This window comes from Triticum urartu, chromosome 6 (assembly GCF_003073215.2).
Source record: "Triticum urartu cultivar G1812 chromosome 6, Tu2.1, whole genome shotgun sequence".
In the NCBI taxonomy this organism is placed as follows: domain Eukaryota; kingdom Viridiplantae; phylum Streptophyta; class Magnoliopsida; order Poales; family Poaceae; genus Triticum; species Triticum urartu.
Window position 1 is genome coordinate 374849108 of NC_053027.1, and position 21028 is coordinate 374870135.

A 21028-nucleotide genomic window follows, 5' to 3' on the forward strand; every position below is an offset into this window, starting at 1 on the left:
ACATCACAATAAGCCTTGCAAGCAATGTAGCTAATGAGTTAGTTATGGGATGTATCATTACGGAACGAGTAAAGAGACTTGCTAGTAACGAGATTGAACTAGGTATTGAGATACCGACAATCGAATCTCAGGCAAGTAACATACCGATGACAAAGGGAACAACATATCGTTATGCGGTTTGACCAATAAAGATATTCATAGAATATGTAGGAACCAATATGAGCATCTATGTTCCGCTATTGGTTATTGACCGGGGACATGTCTCGGTCATGTCTACATAGTTCTCTAACCCGTAGGGTCCGCACGCTTAACTTTCGGTGACGATCGGTATTACGAGTTTATGTGTTTTGATGTACCGAAGGTATTTCGGAGTCCCGGATTTGATCACGGACATAACAAGGAGTCTCGAAATGGTCAAGACGTAAAGATCAATATATTGGAAGTCTATGTTTGGACATCGGAATGGTTCCGGGTTAAAACGGGAGTATACCGGAGCACCGGGAGGTTACCGGAACCCCCTGGGAGGTATATGGGCCTTATTGGGCCTTAGTGGGACATAGGGGAAAGGAGCAAAGGAGGGGGCGCGCCCCCAAGCCCAATCCAAATTGGCAGGGGGCCGGCCCCCCCTTTCCTTCCTCCTCCCTCCTCCTTCCTTCTCTCCTAAATCCAACAAGGCAGGGGGAATCCTACTCCCGGTGGGAGTAGGACTCCCCTTGGGGCGCGCCTAGGAGGCCGGCCCCTCCCCCTCCTCCACTCCTTTATATACTGGGAGGGGGAACCCCATAGAAACACAAGTTGATCATTGATCTTTAGCCGTGTGCGGTGCCCCCCTCCACCATAATCCACCTCAGTAATATCGTAGCGGTGCTTAGGCGAAGGCCTGTTCCGGTAGCAACATCATCACCGTCATCACGCCGTCGTGCTGACGAAGCTCTCCCTCGAGGCTCTACTGTATCGTGAGTTCCTGAGACGTCATCGAGCCGAACGTCTACAGATCATGGAGGTGCCGAATCTTCGGTACTAGATTGGTCGATCGTGAAGACGTACGACTACATCAACCGTGTTGTCATAACGCTTCCGCTTATGGTCTACAAGGGTACATAGACGATACTCTCCCCTCTCATTGCTATGCATCACCATGATCTTGTGTGTGCGTAGGATTTTTTTTTTGAAATTACTACGTTCCTCAACAGTTCTATGACTTAAGATGTTACTTTTGGGATAACCCACATCTTTATAAAGAAGGACTAGATGGTGTTATTAGATGTTGTATACATGTGCATTAATAGGAACAAATCCTATGGAAATGTCATTCTGAAGCTTATGGAGGGCATCATGTGGGAGATAGAATGGGCACAAGGTATTACAATCTAGTTCTTATTGGCCTGCTCTTTTCGAAGATGCCTGTAAGTTTGTCTTGTCTTGTGATAAATGTCAAAGACCTGGTAATATTGGTAAGCATCAGGAAATGCCTATGAATTATTAACTTGTTGTTGAACCAATTGATGTTTGGGGCTTTGACTATATGGGACATTTTCCTTCCTCTAATGGGTATACACATATTTTGGTTGTTGTTGATTATGTCACTAAGTGGGTAGAAGCAATTCCAACTAGCAGTGCTGATCATAACACCTCCATTAAAATGCTTAAAGAAATTATCTCCCAAGGTTTGGAGTCCCTAGATATTTAATGACTGATGGTGGTTCACACTTTATTCATGGTGCTTTCTGTAAAATGCTTGCTAAATATGATGTCAACCATAGAATTCCATCACCCTATAATCCTCAATCTAGTGGTCAAGTTGAACTTAGCAATAAAGAAATAAAATTAATATTATAAAAAATTGTTAATAGGTCCCAAAAGAGTTGGTCTAAGAAACTTGATGATGCACTTTGGGCCTATAGAACAGCTTATAAAAATCCTATGGGTATGTCTCCATACAAAATGGTTTATGGAAAAGCTTGTCATTTGCCTCTTGAGTTAGAATATAAAGCATCTTGAGCAATTAACACCGGTGCACGTCGGTCCTAAACAAATGATTTTTAACCCCTTTCCGCGATGGCATTTGAAACTGTCGCGAAGTGAGTGTGGGTGATGGGGGGGGGTCCTTCCCACATGACCCAGAAACCGCCGGGGATAGGGCTACAGTACTCCTACTCATTTCTACTTGCATTTCCATCGCAGTCGGTATTCTGTGGTGCTACGTTTATGATGCGCGGCCCATCACAAACGGTTCACTATTATAGAACATGTATGATGTGCAGCCCATCACAAATGGTTCACCATTAAGAAGATTAGCTAATCATCGTAAGAGTATCGGACAGGATTACGAAACGTCGGACCGTCGTAACATCGTCGTACACGACAACTATCGCACATGCTATCCTATGGTGCAATGTTTATGATGCATACTTCATCAGAAACTATTCATGGTTGCGAATCGTGTACAATAAGGCAACTAACACAAATGTTTAGCTTGCCCACACTGTTTGTGATATTGTCTGACATTGCACACAGTTTGCAAACGGCAACTGTGTGCATGCTTGCACACGTTTCCTCTCTGTGAACCGTCTCAGATTATGGTGCATATCACAAATGTTTGTGTTTTACCGACCATGTGTGCCGTAACAACCTGGAGATCGTAATTTCACCCTAGTTTATTTGCTACTTTTCCAAATTGTATCAGATTTGGATTTGAATTTGAATGTATGCTACAACTTTATTCATATCCTTGAGGTTTAAACAACCAATGCATTATTCGATTCATAGGTACATATGTTCAAGAATTACATAGGAACCAAATAAATAATGATGAACCATAGTTGTATACTTGTACTATTAAAGACGGTAAAGAAAGAGGCGAAATATATTCTGGTTTCTGAAAAAGGTGAAGCGGAATGCCCATATTGTGCCCTCCTCCATGCAGAAGGCACGCACGAATCTAGTCCAACCCCTTGTGATAGCCAACCGCCCATCCTTCACGATCTTCATGAAAACATCTAGATAATCATCGTGTTCTGGTATAAATACTTTAACCTTTGCATGCCCACCAATCATGTAGTTTGAGAGGTAATCTTGAGTAAACTGCTTTGGCAACCACTGCAAAGGAAAAAGATTCAGACATTGTCATCTAACACAACTCATTATGGGCAGTAAAAAGAAGGCTGCAGAGTTCATACTTACCATCCTACAGTTCGCTGTTGTCTTGGATAAAGTGTAAACAAATAGTTTAATTGCCATCTTTGGACCCATTTTACTAACAATGTTTATCAACTTCCTCACTTGATGCTGGTTCATCGATATCTCATTGCCCCATACGCAGAAAGGGTCAAAGCGCGGATCTTTACCAATGACATATGTACCTAAAAGCACCAAGTTAATATAAGAAGCTAAACAGCAATTGCACAATGATGTAGCACAACACTCTTTTATAATATGTCTATATACATCTGTATGTGGTAGTCCATTTGAAATCTCTAAAAAGACAAATATTTAGGAACGCAGGGAGTATCTTATAACATCCAATATACTCACATATTAGATGAATTAACATCTTATATTATGGGCTGGAAGGAGTTTAGTGCATTCTTACAAATTATCGGCTGATTAACTACTGCTGTATCCAGGGGTTACAGTTAGTTTGAGCTAGTTCGGGCTCAAATATCCCTAAAGTATATCTAAACATGAGGGCTAGTTTGAGCTAGTTGCATCTATAACCCACCCAAAAAACTATCCAACCCAAGAGGTGCTAATTGGAGCTAGTTATCCTAGTGCATTTATTGTGAATCTAACCCTGCCATCCAAACAACTCTTTGGATGGAGTTAGTTTAGGGTTAGTAATGAGCTAGAAACTAACTCTAACCTCTAGCTAAGTTGAGTATCCAAACAGGGTTGTGTTGTTGTTGTTGTTGTTGTTGCTTCTGCTGCTCTTCTACGTATATCTAGACATCATTAGAACATTAATGTAACACTCTTCCCTGTTGCTATGTAGCCTAGGATTGCATATTTAGACATTAAGTATAGTGCATGTTGCTATGTAGCCTTTGATATATTACACACGGCCCTAGTTAACCTAACGATAAATGGGTTGCAGATATATTCAGTTAAAAGTCCGATTCACCGATTAGTCCCTTATCAGCCGCCGGCCTATATGGTACCAGCTACCGATATCCTGAACAGTGAGCAGATATAATCCATGGGATGAAACTAACCTCGATGGAAAACAATAGTCGTTCCCAAAATTGTCCTGTGTAGGTACATCGAGAACCATGTTAAGCACAATAGTTCATACTTGCACATATAGAACATCACATTGTGAATAACTGGAATAAACAAGGCATACTACGAACAACCAAAGATATCATTTGAAACTGGACATATGCTAACTACAAACAACTGAACAATCAAAAAACTTTAAAAGAGGCATATGCTAGCTATAACAGGCTTAACATCAAGCAAATATATGCATTCCTATCGGTATGTTTAAAACTGGATTGATGAAATGTACTGCACAGGAAATAATTGCACATATAGAGCATCACACTGTGAACAACTGAAATAAACAAGGCATACTACAAACAACCAGATATAGCAATTAAAACTAGACATATTATCACTACACTACAAAAGGGACTCGACAAACAAATCATGGGTTTCCCCCTATGAAGAGGCATGACAAAACAAATCATGGGTTTCCTCACTTGTCATAGATGGGCTCATTCCCGTGGGAAGAGCACCGACCCTAGATGCGCTCCATGTTGTCGCATATGGGATCCTTCCCGTTGGAAGAGCACGGCTGTAGGGTGCCCTCCCCGATGTCGCAGCCGGGAGCTTTCCCCTTGGAAGAGCAGATGGGCTCTTTCCCCTTGGAAGAGGCGGAGAGGGTTCCCTCCTCGTGGTCGCCGTCAATGAGGTCTGACTTGGAAGCTGTGGATCCCAAGCCAGTGTCGCAGAACGTGTCCTTTAGAAATGACAAAAGGGGCTCGATGGCGATGTAGAATGGCAAATTGTTGACAACGAGCGAGAGGAGATCAGCGGCGGGGCCATGGACGAGATCGACGGTGGTTGAACCCGAGGGGTTGGGTGTGGGCCACTTAACCTATGACATAGCCTGCCTCAGGCCGTCGCTGTCGATGACCTCGATGTCGTAGCTGGCGGATGAGACATGCCCACATACTCTAGCCCACTGCTTGAGTGCCTGCCGCCAGTAATGGTCGTTGGCTTCCTCGGCGACGTCGGGCGAAGAGACCACTATACACCTCTTTTGGGCCAGTCGCTCCTCAAGCTCCACGGGAAGCGTAGCCGAGCTTAGGTTGCGACGCTCTAGAGTGGGGGACGGGGATCTGTGGGAAAGGGGGCATTTGGCAGGCATCATCTAAGAAACTCAGGGCGGCCTGGGTATGGAAATTGGTGGATAAGCTGCACGGGCAAACCGATGGATGTTGACAATGGAGGCCTTGCGGCGGCAGCGGCGGGGACCTTGCTAGGGTTCGAGCGAGGGAGGGTGTGTGTGTGTGTCCGCACGCCCGAGAAGGTTTTGGTGTGTGTGTGTGTGTGGAGGGGGGTGTTTGAGGAAATGACGCGGGTACTGAAAATTTTACTACGCGGGAGTCAAACGCGGGATTGAAATGTCGGGCTATTGAAAATTTTGATGATAGTGCATCGCACACAGTCTAGAGATAACAACCGTGTGTTATGAAACAGAAAAACCCTCGAGGTGGGCAGATATTTTCTAGGGATGCAGGCGGGATTGGAAACAAGAAACATCACACACGGTCCGGAGATAACAACTGTGTGTTATGAAACAGAAAAACCCTCGAGGCGGGCAGATATTTTTGAGAGGGGGAGCCTCGTGGAGCCCAATGTACTATGTGGATGTGTGCTTGACAGGTGCACCAGCATGGCACACGGTTAGTTTGAGTGAACCGTGTCTGTTGCGTCATCCGACTTATCTAATGTTCATAAATTTGGTGAAAAATGACGCGGGAGAGGGTCAGAATACGAACACACTTGCATGTGGACCAAATTTATGTATCAAAAGGGTGGTTTGATTTTCAAATACCAAATGCAACTTCGATGTGGCACCTCTCTCGCAAAGCGCACTGTATTGCTTGCCCCCACCCGCTCGTGTCGGCACGAAGGGAATCCTAAGCTATGAATGCATGCCTCCTCCACCCCAACCGAGGATCACCCTAGCAAAGTGCGAAGTAGCTAGCAGCCCCCTCCTCCCTTGTGTCGGCACGAAGGGAATCCTAAGCTATGAGTGCATCCCACCCCCAACCGAGGTTCATTCACCTAGCAAAGTGCGAAGTAGCTATCAGCCCCCCCTCCCTCGTGTCGGCACGAAGGGAATCCTAGGCTATGAATGCATGCCCCCCAACCGAGGTTCACCCTAGCAAAGTGCGGAGTAGCTAGCAGCCCCCTCCCTCATGTCGGCACGAAGGGAATCCTAAGCTATGAATGCACGCCCCCAACCAAGGTTCACCTAGCAAAGTGCGAAGTAGCTAGCAGCCCTCCCTCATGTCGGCACGAAGGGATTCCTAAGCTATGAATGCATGCCCCCCAACCGAGGTTCACCTAGAAAAGTGTGAAGTAGCTAGCAGCCCCCTCCCTCATGTCAGCATGAAGGGAGTCCTAAGCTATGAGTGCATGCCCCCCAACCGAGGTTCACCCTAGCAAAGTGTGAACTAGCTAGAAGCCACCCCTCCCTCATGTCGGCACGAAGGGAATCCTAAGCTATGAATGCATGCCCCCCCCTCGACCGAGGTTCACCTAGCAAAGTGCGAAGTAGCTAGCAGCCCCCCTCTCGTGTCGGCACAAAGGGAATCCTAAGCTATGAATGCATGCCCCTCCCCCCAACCAAGGTTCCCCTAGCAAATTGCGAAGTAGCTAGCAGCCCCCACCCCCCTCGTGTCGCCATGAAGGGAATCCTATGCTATGAATGCATGCCCCCCAACAGAGGTTCACCTAGCAAAGTGCGAAGTAGCACCCCCACACACTTTCAGTCGGTGGGCCATAGAGGCATATATCTTAGCAAGATGGATCGTAAAATGGACCAAGAATAATCAACCTTGGTCGTACAACCTCTCTCTTGTTGTTGGTCGAAGTGATGGCCGTCCATGCGACCCCGGAGATGGGCTAGCTCGTCAATAATCACGCAAGTAGCTAGTCCCCGAAGACAACCACTGCATGTGTGTGGCCAAACATATGTATGGAGAGGTGTGTTTTTGAGTAACAATGGAACAACTTTGATGTGGCACCGTGATTTCGAACTAGAAATCCCCAGATTGAGTGAGGGTTAGGTTGACGATGCATATGTATGTTACACCACACTTCAAGCCAACGACGGGGATTCATGCATGCATGCGTGCATAGTATATGCGCTCAAACTTAATTAGGTCTGAATCTCACCACGACCTATACTATGATAACACGAACCAAATGAAGAATCCACCATGGTAACCTATCTTGTTGTTGGTCAGGTGATCATGGATGCCCATGCGGGCCCACGAATATATAGGCTTGTCGCTGATAACCAAGCGAGGGAGTGTACCATTCGAAGGCAACCACTACATGCATATGTATGGAGGTGATGTGTGCATGCATGTCTGAATACACAACATTGATGTGGCACGTGTGTCAAAAATCGTACACTATCTCCCACACAGAGCGAGATCGGTTCATGATGTGTCGTTGTACTAGCCTCTTCGACTCGATGTGAGGGATTCATGCGAACACATGCATGTGTATGTGCTCAAGCTGTATCATGCATGTCATCCCAGAGAAAAAATAATAATCCCCTCCTAGGTCAAATTAACTTCTCTTGTTGTCAGGCAAAAAGTAGTGATGGACCAAGCGGGCCCACAAATGGAAAGCATCGATATCGCTGATAACCGCTTAAGTGGGTCCGAGAGGACAACCACCACGGCATTGCATGTGGGCCAAACATATATATGTTGAATACCAAAAATTCACAACTTTGATGTGCCACATTGTCGGAGGAAATAACCATGGGTAGCCAAGCCGGCTCCCCCTGGCCCTTCTGAAAAAATTATGAGCCCATCCGGCCCTCAAGAATCCAAGACATGGGGCCGCCTTCCCCTCGCCGGTGGTTTCCCAGGCCGACTATCGGAAGGCGGCCCGACTTCAGCCTTCGTGAAGAAAGCCGCGGGAGGGCCAGCTCCGAGGAGCCGGCTGCGAGAAGGCCGACTCCAAGGAGCTGGCTCCCATAAAGCGGTCAAGATCGTACCCTCGAAGTCTGCACCCACATAACGGTGATGTGACGGGGCGTGGCTACAGTAAGGCTGGCCACCCCTGAATCCCGGAGCACGCCTGGCACAGTGCGCCGTACGGGTGGCCATGACCTGTCCGGCGTGGCACTGTTGCCACGACGACCCTGATGTCATCCACGACGGGCTGCCAGAGTGGCCCACGGGCGGTGGGCCCCTTCAGGCAGAGAGACACCCGAAGGCGGCCCGGCCTCCCCCAGTCGTCCCAAGACAGGGCCGGCTCTCCACAGCCGGCTTACCAACCCCTCGAAGGAGACGCCCCGTTAAGGAGACAAGACGCGGTGAGGCTACAGCGATCCCCGCCGGACGGCGGCACTGTAGCCACGCCCACCTCGGCGAAGCCCTCGTCACCAGGATTGAGCAACAGTAACCAGCCACCGACAAGGCCCTGGATAGTGGGGCCTGCCTGTCGACCAAGGAGCCGGCAGCCGGCGGGACCCACCAGCCGGCGGGCCCCAGCAGCCGGCGCAGAAGCCGGCAAGTGTAGACACAGACGGCTGGGCCCCACGCCCAGCCGGATTACTATTGTACCCCCGGGGGGTAGGCCTATATAAACCCCCCAGGACACTCATGCAAAGGGTTGATCCCTGCAGGTTTTAAACCCCACATAAGGGAGGAGAAGAGAACGGGCAGAGCCCTTCTTCCTCCTTTCGCCAAACAGCTCAAGGAGCATCGTGTAGCTACTTGTTCATCTAGTTATCATGCGGAGACCCCGCAGAGCAGCAGTAGGGGTGTTATCTCCACGGAGAGCCCCGAAGCTGGGTAAGATTCGCTGGCGTGCATGTCTTCGCCTCATCCCGCTTCCAGGCCTCATCCCAGAATGATAAGCCACCCGTTGGCATATGTCGCACCTACCACCCGACATTTGGCGCCCACCGTGGGGCCAGGTGCACCGTCGTCCGGAGACCTGTTCTGGACGGGAACCTTCTTCCTCCCCCGCGAGCGTAGCCAGCCCGGCACGCCCGATGGCGCTTGCCACGACGCGCTGCAAGGCGTCACCAACGTCTGCGCAGCGAGCGGCCTCGCCGATCTCCTCGACAAGACCCTCATCTCCGAAGAGCTCGCCTCCGACGCGGGCACCGACCACCTCGCCAACCTCCTCGGCCAGCTCCATGTCTCCGGCGAGCCTGCTGTGGACTTGGAGTCGGTTGGCTCCACCGATCCGATGCCTGTCGACTCTGAAACGGCCTCATTCGACACCTTCCCCACCGACGTCACGATCTACAACGACCCGCTTCCCCGGGCCGATGGCTGCGACGCTGCCACCACCGAGGTGATGGTCATCGGCCACGGCGGCGCTGTTGACGAGAGCGCCCACGACGCCCCGCACGCAGCGGTCCACAACTTGTCCATCCCCCTCCCGGCCGATGCCGACGCTGAAGCACTGGAAGCTCGCCGCCTCGCCCTCCTCGCGGAGGGCCGGAAGTTGGTTTCCATGAGACGCCTCGCTGAGGCCCACCGACGCGAGGCCGACCGCGCCGCCTTTGGCACGCCGCTCCCAGGCGGGCCCAGCCGGGTCGGTGTTGTCAGACAGCGCGGCGCTGTCGTTGCCGACACGTTAGGAGTCGACCGCCCAGTCTACGCCACTCCACTCGAGAACCTGCGCGCCGCCCAGGCGGCCGTAGACGAGCTAGACGGACTAGGGGCCGAAGAACTCCCCCACATGACCCGACGCATCCAGTAGCTAATCGATGCAGCCGCGCAGCGGCACGAAGCCGACGCCCGCGCGGAAAGCCCTCCCCCGCGCCGAGATCACGGCGCGATATCCCGGACGCCGACTACGGGTAGAGACCGCACGCGGCGCGAGAAAGAGCCGGCTGCCAGCCGAAGCCAAACCTGAATCTCCATCGAGCGAGACGCAGAAGGCCACCCCCGGGCCGTGGAGTGGCGGGGCAACCCGCCTCCGCCTCGGCCCCGTGGAGAGAGATATCCCACCCCGCTGCCTGTTGCGCATCCGACTCTTAGCAGCCGGCTGGCGCGATCCCTGGCGCTGGAAGAAGAAGACGATGTCAGTCCGCCTTGCTTCGGCCCCCGCATCCGCGACGAGCCCTTCCCCAAAGGGTTCTCGCTCCCAAGAGACACGCCCAAGTACAACGGCTCCGTGAAGCCGAAAGATTGGTTGATCGACTACTCCACGGCGGTTAGCATAGCCAATGGCAACCGGCGCGTTGCCGTGAAGTACGTGCCCCTCATGCTGCAAGGCACGGCACGGACCTGGCTCAACAGCCTCAAGCCATGCAGCATCAACAACTGGCTAGATTTCACTGAAGCTTTCGTCCGCAGCTTCACCAGCACCTACAAGCGGGCTCCCAAGCCCAGACAGCTCTCCTTGTGCATACAAGGCCCCGCCGAGTCTACTCGCGACTACCTCACGCGTTGGGCCGAGCTCCGCAACTCTTGCGAGGGGGTGCACGAGGTGCAAGCCATAGAATACTTCACTGCCGGGTGCCGAGAAGGCACCCTCCTCAAGCACAAGCTTCTCTGCGACGAGCCGACTACCCTCGACGAGCTTCTGGACATAGCGGACAAGAACGCCACCGCCGACTCCTCAATGAAGACCGAGCTCTGGGTAGACGCGTCCGGGAAAGTACTCAACCCGGCGCCCAAGTCGCCGGCTGGGGATTCTGGCCGACGCCCACACCCGAACGACCATAAGCGCAAGGGCCCCGCGCCGCCTCTCGCCAGTCGGCAGGTGGCCACAGTCGAAGACGAGCAGCCCGAAGGGCGGCCCGCGCCCAAGAAACAAAAGGGCGGCAGGGCGGCTTGGCAGCCGACCTTCTCCTACGAGCAAACTCTCGACGCCCCGTGCAAGTTCCACAGCGGCGCGAAGCCGTCCAACCACACAACCCAGAAGTGCCATTGGCTCACCCGAATCTCCAAAGGCGAAGGGCTCGTGCCGCCTCCGGCTCCGCAGCCGCCGACCGTTCGGCCCGCAGTCGGAGCCGTGCATGATGAGTTCCCCGACGAGCATGCCGCCTATGTCATCTTTACAAGCTAGCCCGAAGACCGGCGCAGCAAACGCCGAGAGCACCAGGAAGTCAGCATGGTCACTGCCAACCCTGCCGAGCACATGCACTAGTCAGAAAAACCTATCAGCTGGAGCCGGGCCGACCACCCAGAGGTGATACCATCTCCCGGCTCTTATGCATTGGTTCTGGATGCCACCCTTGCAACGGACAGACGTGCCGCCCGTTTCTCCCACGTGTTGATAGACGGCTGGAGCAGCATCAACATCTTATACCGTGACACCCTGGAGAAGCTGAACGTCAAGACAAAGCAACTCATGCCTACTCGGACAGTGTTCCATGGCATCGTACTCGGCCTGTCCTGCACCCCCATTGGCAAGATCAAGATTGATGTACTCTTTGGGGACAAGGAACATTTCCGCCGGGAAGCGATCTAGTTTGAAGTGGTGGACCTGGAGAGCCCATACCATGCATTGCTTGGCCGACCTGCCTTGGCCAGGTTCATGGCAGTTCCCCACTATGCATACCTCAAGATGAAGATGCCGAGCACCAAGGGCATCATCACCATAGCCAGCGATTACAAGAAGTCTTCCGAGTGCGCAGCAGCCAGCAGCCGGCTGGCCGAGTCCCTTGTGATTGCCGAAGAGAAGAAGATGTTGGACTGGGTCGTGGCCATGGCCGGCAAGCAGTCGGCCCTGTCCCCCGATCCCAAGGAGTATGATGCCCAAGGATCTTTCCAGCTGGCCAAGGAGACGAAGAAGATACCTCTTGACCCCGAGCACCCAGAGAGGTTTGCCTTCATCGGGGCAAACCTAAACAGCAAATAGGAAGGCGAGCTCACCAATTTCCTCCGTGAGAATCGGGACATCTTTGCATGGTCCCCCAAGGACATGCCGGGTGTTCCGAAGGAATTCGCCGAGCACAAACTACACATCCGAGAAGACGCAAAACCAGTCAAACAACCCCTTCGCCGACTGTCGGAGGAGAAAAGAAGGATTGTGGGAGAGGAGATAGCCCGGCTTCTGGCAGCCGGCTTCATTATGGAAGTTTTCTTTCCAGAGTGGCTCGCCAACCCAGTCCTCGTATTAAAGAAGAACAATAAGTGGCGCATGTGCATAGACTACACGAGCCTCAACAAGGCCTGCCCCAAAGATCCCTTTGCCCTACCGAGGATTGACCAAGTGATAGACTCCACGGCCGGATGCAAGCTGTTGAGTTTCTTGGATGCTTACTCAGGATACCACCAGATAAAGTTAGATCCGGCTGACCGCCTGAAGACCGCCTTCATCACGCCATTCGGAGCCTTCTGCTACCTGACCATGACATTCGGCTTGAGAAATGCCGGTGCCACTTTTCAGCGTTGCATGCAGAAGTGCCTCCTCAAGCAGCTCGGCAGAAATGCCCACGTCTACGTAGACGACATTGTGGTGAAGACGGAGAAGCGCGGCACCTTGCTGGAAGACCTCAAAGAAACATTTGAGAACCTACGTCGGTTCCAAATCAAGCTCAACCCCGAGAAATGCGTGTTCGGAGTGCCAGCCGGCCGGCTCCTAGGCTTCCTGGTCTCCGAACACGGCATCGAATGCAACCCGGTGAAGATCAAGGCCATTGAGAGAATGGCGATTCCCACCAAACTTCGAGACGTCCAGAAGTTTACCGGATGCTTGGCCTCCCTGAACCGCTTCATCAGTCGGCTCAGAGAGAAAGCTCTCCCCCTGTACCGCCTCATGAAGAAGACCACTCACTTCGAGTGGGATGACCAAGCCGACCAAGCTTTTCACGAGCTGAAGAAGATGCTGGCCACACCGCCAGTCCTGGCGGCGCCGACTGAGAAAGAGCCCATGCTCCTCTACATTGCCGCAACCAGCCAGGTGGTCAGCACCATCATCGTAGTCCAACGCCCAGAAGAGGGCCGAGCCCAGCCGGTCTAGAGGCCAGTGTACTATTTGAGCGAGGTACTGTCTGCCTCGAAGCAGAACTACTCGCACTACCAGAAGATGTGTTATGGTGTGTACTTCGCCGCCAAGAAGCTGAAGCCCTACTTCCAAGAGCATCCCATCACGGTCGTATGCACCGCCCCGCTGGCCGAGATCATAGGCAGCCGGGATGCGTCCGGCCGGGCGGCGAAATGGGCCATTGAGCTGGCCCCTTACACGATCTTCTACCAGCCTCGCACCGCCATCATGTCCCAGGCATTGGCCGACTTCCTCGTCGACTAGGCCGAGACCCAGTACTTACCACCGGCTCCCGACTCCACTCATTGGCGCTTGCACTTCGATGCGTCCAAGATGCGCACCGGCTTGGGAGCCGGCATCGTCCTCACCTCTCCCAAAGGAGACAAGCTCAAATACACGCTGCAAATTCACTTTGCCGCCTCCAACAATGTGGCCGAGTACGAGGCGCTCATACACGGGCTCCGGCTTGCCAAAGAGCTCGGCATTCGCCGGATCCTATGTTATGGCGACTCGGACTTGGTGGTCCAGCAATCATCCGGCGACTAGGATGCGAAGGACGCAAATATGGCAAGCTACCGCTTCCTCGTTCAACAAATCAGTGGGTATTTTGAAGGATGTGAGTTCCTCCACGTACCGCGAGCCGACAACGAGCCAGTTGATGCCCTCGCTCGAATAGGATCCACCAGGCAAGCAATACCAACCGGTGTCTCTCTACAACGCCTCCTCAAGCCGTCTATCAAGCCATCTCTAGAGTCCGATTCCATCTTCGTGCCGCCTGACCCCGACGCGGTCAGGTCCGGCTTGAAGAACCAAGCAGGTGACCCGGGGACTTCGATAGTCGGCCCGGGGATGTCAGTAGGCGGCTCGGGGACTTCCGTAGTTACGCCCGACCCGGGGACTGCCACACCCGGCTCGGGGACTGCGGCAGTCGGCCCGGGGACTACTCCAACACAACAGGCGGCGGCCGAGTCCAGCGTTTCACCACCCAGCCCGCCCGCCCCGGTCGCAGTAGCCGTGTTAGCAATAGAAGAAGTCGCGGCTCCATCATGGGCCCAATCCATCCTCAACTTCCTAATAAACCAAGACCTGCCGGCTGACGAAACAGAGGCAAGACAAGTCCAACGTCGAGCCGGAGCATACACAATCGTGAACAGAGAGCTCGTAAAGCACAGTGTCACTGGAGTCCTCCAGCGATGCGTCGAGCAAGAGAAGGGCATCGCAATCCTCAGAGATATCCACCAAGGAGAATGCGGCCACCATGCGGCCTCAAGATCACTCGTCGCCAAAGCCTTCCGCCATGGTTTCTTTTGGCCGACTGCTTTGGATGATGCCAAGGAGTTAGTTAAACATTGCAAAGGGTGCCAACTCTTCAGCTCCAAGCAACACATGCCGGCTTCAGCACTCAAGACCATTCCCCTCACTTGGCCCTTCGCCGTTTGGGGACTGGACATGGTGGGCCCATTCAAGACGGCACGCGGTGGCATGACACATTTGCTTGTCGCCGTGGACAAATTCACCAAATGGATTGAGGCAAAGCCAATCAAAAAGCTGAATGGGCTGACTGCCGTGACATTCATTGCAGATATAACAACTCGGTACGGCGTGCCACACAGCATCATCACCGACAATGGCACGAATTTCGCCAAGGGAGCCTTGGCACGTTTCTACGCGACGCAAGGCATCCGGTTGGACTTAGCGTCCGTCGCCCACCCGCAGTCAAACGGCCAGGTCGAGCGAGCCAACGGCCTCATCCTTTCCGGCATCAAGCCCTGACTGGTCGTACCACTGGAGCGTTCAGCCGGCTGTTGGCTCGATGAGCTGCCGGCCGTCCTCTGGAGTTTGCGCACTACCCCAAACAAGTCAACCGACTTCACTCCTTTCTTCCTGGTGTACGGTGCCGAGGCGGTCATCCCAACCGACATCGAGTTCGACTCACCTCGGGTAACCATGTACACGGAGGCGGAGGCCAAGGAAGCATGAGAAGACGGCGTCGACCTGCTGGAAGAGGGCCGGCTGTTAGCCCTCAGCCGGTCCGCCATCTATCAGCAGGGCCTGTGCCGCTACCATAGCCGGAAGGTCAAGCCAAGATCCTTCCAAGAGGGCGATCTTGTGCTCCGGCTGATCCAGTGAACATCCGGCCAGCACAAGCTCTCGGCCCCTTGGGAGGGCCCCTTCGTCATCAGCAGAGCTTTAGGCAACGACTCCTACTACCTAATCGACGCATAGAAGCCGAAGGCACGAAAGAGAGACGACTCCGGCAAGGAGTCGGAACGACCATGGAACGCCAACCTCCTCCGAAGATTTTACAGTTGAAATACAGTATGTATCACGCCAACTTCTGTACTAAGTACGAGACAATAGGCCCCCCGAGGAGAGCTCGGGGACTGCCATCTTTTATCTATGAATGAAGAGTATCACGCTTATGACCTTGTCATTACATTTACTCTTTCCGTCTGGCACCAGGTTTGACTAGTCGGCCCGGGGACTGGCCGCCTGGAGTTATATTAGAGGTCCTACCCGCGGTCAGACAAGTAGTGTGCCGGCACCCAAGCCTTCTCTTGCCAAAAGTCGCAGTTCGAAGAACCGGCTGTCCGGCTGGCAAGAGTTAAAGGCAGGAAAGGACTCCCACACGAAAAATGGCTAGGGACTAATGGACTAATATAACAAAAGCCGGTTTTTCTCCCACCGCCGACCGACTACCAGAGTAGCCGGCCGGCCGGCTTCCATTCACCTCACTTCATTCTAAAAAAGCTCGAGTACTCACCTCCCCAAAAGGGGAAGGCGGCAAAGGAAACAGCCTAAGGACAAAAAGCATATGTAAATGGAAGCCAAACACGCACACAATAATATTTACATAAAAGACCTTCAAGAGGCCAGCATTCAACATAGTTTGGATACAACCCCAGTGGGTGGAACTGCGAAAGCTTAATAAAAATGTTCAGAAGGCAACAAGCAGGAAAAAACAAGGACGACAGATTAAGCCAGGGGAGCGACTGACGAGCCGGGCAGGTCGGTGGAGACGGCAGTGCCGGCTGGAGGAGTGGCCGGCTGGCGAACCTCGGCATGATCACCGCCTCCCGCAGAGGGCACGCTAGCACGCGCCTTGTTGCTTGAGGCACGATCAGGCTGAGGCTGGCTGGCCGCTTCACCGGCCGGCTCAACATCTTCGCCCTCCTCTCCTTCGCCGTCTTCGCCTTCATCGCTGGAGGTGATCTCCTCTGCCGAGTCTTCACCCACTGCCGGGTCCAGCCCGAACCACTCCACCGGCTGGGCAACGCCGTCATCATTAATTTCAGGAGCGAAGACGCTGATGTCAGTACACTCGGCGATCGTCGAAGCACGCTGAGCGATAGCCGGCCGCACCTCCTCCAGCTCTTCGTCGGCCTCCAGCCGCTAGGTGCGTAGTTGGTCCAGGTTCAGCCCCGGATACCAGGCTCGGACGAACTCCAACGCCCGCCCAGCTCCAAGCCAGGCCGCCGATGCCTTCCAGGCCTTGAAGCGGCCAACCACAACCTCCAGCCAGTCGGTAGTCCGACTCGGGGTGCGGGGAATCGTCTCGCTTGGCCAGAGGGCGGCCAACACCTGCGCCCCGGCGCGCTGGAGGCGGCGGAGCATACGGTGAGCCGGCTGCAGCCGGGCTTGGACCGCCAAGAGTTGCTGCTCGAGCATCCGGCTCGCGTCCAGCGCGATTTCAGCCCCCGCCTGCCGGCGCGCCTCACAATGGGCCTCGATGGTTTGGGCGGCGAGGACGGAGTAGCCGGGAAAGTAGTCTGCACGGAGAACAAAAAGCAGCACAAGTCAGAACACAAATCAGGGATCAAGAGGCAAGCAAGGAATGAAGAAGGCGGCTTACCATCGATCAGATCCTCGATACGACCGAAGCCCTCGCTCAGTGCCTGCTTCGCCTCAGCCCAGCCCGCCGCTTCGGTCTCGAACTCGGCCCTCAGGGCGTCCTCGCTGTCCCGCGGCTTCTTCAGGGCCGCCTTGTGGCTCTCCTCCTGGTCGGCCAACTTCTTGGCCAAGCGGTCACGCTCCAGGACCAAGGCGCTGTACTCGGCCTCCTTGGCGCGAAGGGCGGCCTGGGCCCCGCTGAGCTGCTCCCTCAAGTCGGCATTGGCTCCTGCAAGCATGAAGACAGGAAAGATTAGTAAGGAAGAAGTCGTCGAGGAAGATTCGACCCAGCTGCTCAGCAGTCGGCCCGAATCTCGGGGACTACACCCAGTGGGTGCGCTGACGCGCCCCCACAGGAGATGAACGAAGCAAAGCATGCACTCCGGCTGCTGGTCAGATCCTCGGTTCTCCGGCTCAGCTCCTGAGCCTGGGAGTTGAAGGCGGCAGCACGGAGGTTATGATACTCCTGGAAGATCAGACAGGAGGCGAGAATAAGATAGTCATCAAGGAAGATCCGACCCGACTGCTCAGCAGTCGGCCCGAATCTCGGGGACTACACCCAGTGGGGGCACCGACGCGCCCCCACGAAAGAAATCAAAGAGCAAAACAACCCAGGTCAGAAGACTCACCCGGATGACGGCCCGCGTCGCAAGGAACTCTTGGGTGTATCGCTGCAGCGAGGCGGCCTGAGCTTGAAGCCGGCTCCAGACCTCCCAGGCCGCCGCGTTCAGCTCGCCCGTTCCCCCGCTGGGGGTCCACTCGGACGTGCTGGCACTGGCCGCCTCCAGGGCCTCCATCGTCTGGCCGGCGCCCGCAGCCTGGTGCGATTCTGGCGCGGAGGCGCCACCGCATGCGCGCCGGCGCAATGCCGGCTGCACCTCGAGGCCGGCCCCTGCCTCCGGCTCGCCCCCGGCCGGCTGCTCTGGCGCCGCAGCCGATTGGCCGCTTTGGCCCGCTCCGGTCGGCGTTGCCTGCGGCGCCCCCTCCACGAAGATCACGGAGTCCTCCCTCCTCTCCATCATCGGCGGGTCTCGGTCGACCTCCTCCGACGGGGGCACTGGGATGTTGGGGGCCACAGCGCGGAGGGGAATGACGAGCAGCGGAGGCGGGTTGTGCGAGGCCTCCGCCTCCGTCTCCGCGGCTGCCGCATCCGCCCGGGCCTTAGCCGCCGCGTCGGCTTGCTCTTTCGTCGCCTGGGCGGTCCTCCGCTCCGCTGCCTCCCGCTCCTCCCACGCCTCCCGTGCGTTCCGCTCCGTGGCCTCGCTAAGGTCGACGCGGGGATCCACGCGACGGAAGCCTGAAGACCCTCCAGTCGGCCCGACTATGGAGCCGCCTGGACCCCGCTCAAGGGAAAGCGGTGCCCTGTCCGACGAGCAAAGAAAGGTTTAGAAGAGTTTCGGTCGAAAGGGACAACGAAAAATATATATACAAGGCATTCGACGACTTACGCCGAGATTGCTTGCAGCTGTTTTACCGCCTTGCGGAAGCGGGCCGCCTTCACGGCCGCTTCATCTCGCTTGGTCGCCGCTGTGGAAGCCTTGGATTTCTTCGGCCGGCTGCCGAAGAGGATCGACGCGGCCCGACGCTTCTGCACGCAGCCGGCGCAGCGGACGAGCTCGCGCCTTGATGATCAGGCGCCGGCTGGCGGCGCGGGGCGACTTCGACCTCGGCATCGTCCGGTCAGTCCTCGAATCCGGCCCCGAGCCCCGCGCCTCCGGCCTCGTCGCTTTCCCCCACAATGGTGTCTTCCATGGCGGCCGCACCCAGGTCCGGGTCGTCGGCGTCGTCCACCATGCGGTCAGGGAGGAGCTAGCGCTCTACCCTGGCGGCCCCGGTCGTCGGCGGAAGGAGAGGGTTCTGCTAAGGGCAAACCAACTGATCAGAGGCCGGCTATCATGAGGCCGGCTACCAACGGAAGAAAAGAAGGAAAAACTTACGACGGGCGGAGGGTTGGCGCGAGAGTACGGCTCCTTGCCGTATCGCCAATCCTCGGCGAGCTTGCAGTTGGAGATATAGTTCACCATGTAAGACACCTCTGCATGAGGCATCTCCCTGGGGCTCAGCCGGCATGGGTCGAAGCGGCCGCTCATCTGACAAATCATGTGAGGCCGGCTTTGGAGGGGAAGTACCCGGGGCTCCACGAAGGCGGCCACCAAGTCGGCTCCGGTCAGGCCCTCCGACTGGATCATCACCCGAAGCCGAGAGACGGCTGCGTTCCCGGCCTGAGACAATGACCTGGCCCGGTAGCTCCACGAAGGTCGCCTCCCAGCCGGCGGGCCGGCTTCATAAGCTGGCAGGTTGACGTAGTCGCCTTGCTGAGCGACGTTCTTCACGTAAAAGTAAGACTTCTGCCAGAGCTTCACCGACTGGATCAGCGGGATGGGCGGGAACGGGTTGTTCTCACCCGACCGCCTCATGGCAATATAGGCTCCGCAGGGGGCGGGCACGCCCGCGACGACGGTGCCGAGCTTGCTCTGGAAGAATTCCCCCCAGAGCTCGAGCATGGGGAGGACCCCAAGGAAGCCTTCGCAAAGGGTGACGAAGGCCGACAGTAGCATCACCGCGTTGGGCGTGAGGTGATGCGGCTGGAGGTTGTAGAATTCGAGGAAGGCTCGAAGGAACCCGCTCGCCAGAAGGCCGAAGCCGCGCAGACAGTGCGAGCAGAAGATCACCCGCTCGCCCTCCTCCGGTGCTGGCGAAATCTCCTTCTCCGGCGCTTGACGAACCCGCACGAAGTCCTCGCCCGGCAGGCGCTGCGTCTGATAGAGGAACTGACGTGGTCCTCATGGACGTTAGAGCCATCCCACGAGCTTGACAGTGCCATGGGGCAACGCAGCGAGAAGCAAGACGATGCGACGGCGGAGCGGCGCAGCAATAGGTGTCTGCGGCGGCAGAAAGAAGAAGAAGGAAGACGAGGAGGGGCGGAGCGAGGGAGAGCGTGCGAGCCTCTGTCTCTCCCCCTCCTCCCCCTACTTATAGACCCGCGCGGAGGAGCCGAGGAGGCGTGGCGTGGGGGAACGTGGGGATCAACTGTGCCCACTCCCCCATGTCCTGCGATTATTGCGCCCTGATGGCATAATAAAATCTCCGCGGGAAGGCAAGCGGTCCGCGTGGGCCGCAGAAGATCCGCGCTCGGGCCGAGGCCTAGGAGTGGCGGGCCCGGGCCTGTGGCGGCGTCCCATCGCGCACGTGCACTGGCAGGGTTTCCTTGCCACGTGGCCCTCGGGATGGCCTGCGGTCAGCTCGCGGGTCGACCGCGTTCCCGCCTACGAGAAACGGGGCTTTCCGAAGACGGCGCGCACAAGCACAACTGGCCCCTCAGGATAGGAAGCTGACTGAGCTTCTCGTCCCTTTGTCAGCCTCGAAGCTCCACCAGCTTCGGGGACAACTGTCGGAGGAAATAACCATGGGTAGCCAAGCCGGCTCCACCTGGCCCTTCTAAAAAAATTACGAGCCCATCCGGCCCTAAAGAATCCAAGACATGGGGCCGCCTTCCCCTCGCTGGCGGTTTCCCAGGCCGACTATCGGAAGGCGGCCCGACTTCAGCCTTCGTGAAGAAAGCCGCGGGAGGGCCGGCTCCGAGGAGCTGGCTGCGAGAAGGCCGACTCCAAGGAGCCCGCTCCCATAAAGCGGTCAAGATCGTACCCTCGAAGTATGCACCCACATAACGGCGATGTGACGGGGCGTGGCTACAGTAAGGCTGGCCACCCCTGAATCCCGGAGCACGCCTGGCACAGTGCGCCATACGGGTGGCCATGACCCGTCTGGTGCGGCACTGTTGCCACGACGACCCTGATGTCATCCACGACGAGCTGCCAGAGTGGCCCACGGGCGGTGGGCCCCTTCAGGCAGAGAGACACCCGAAGGCGGACCGGCCTCCCCCAGTTGGCCCAAGACAGGGCCGGCTCTCCACAGCCGGCTTACCAAC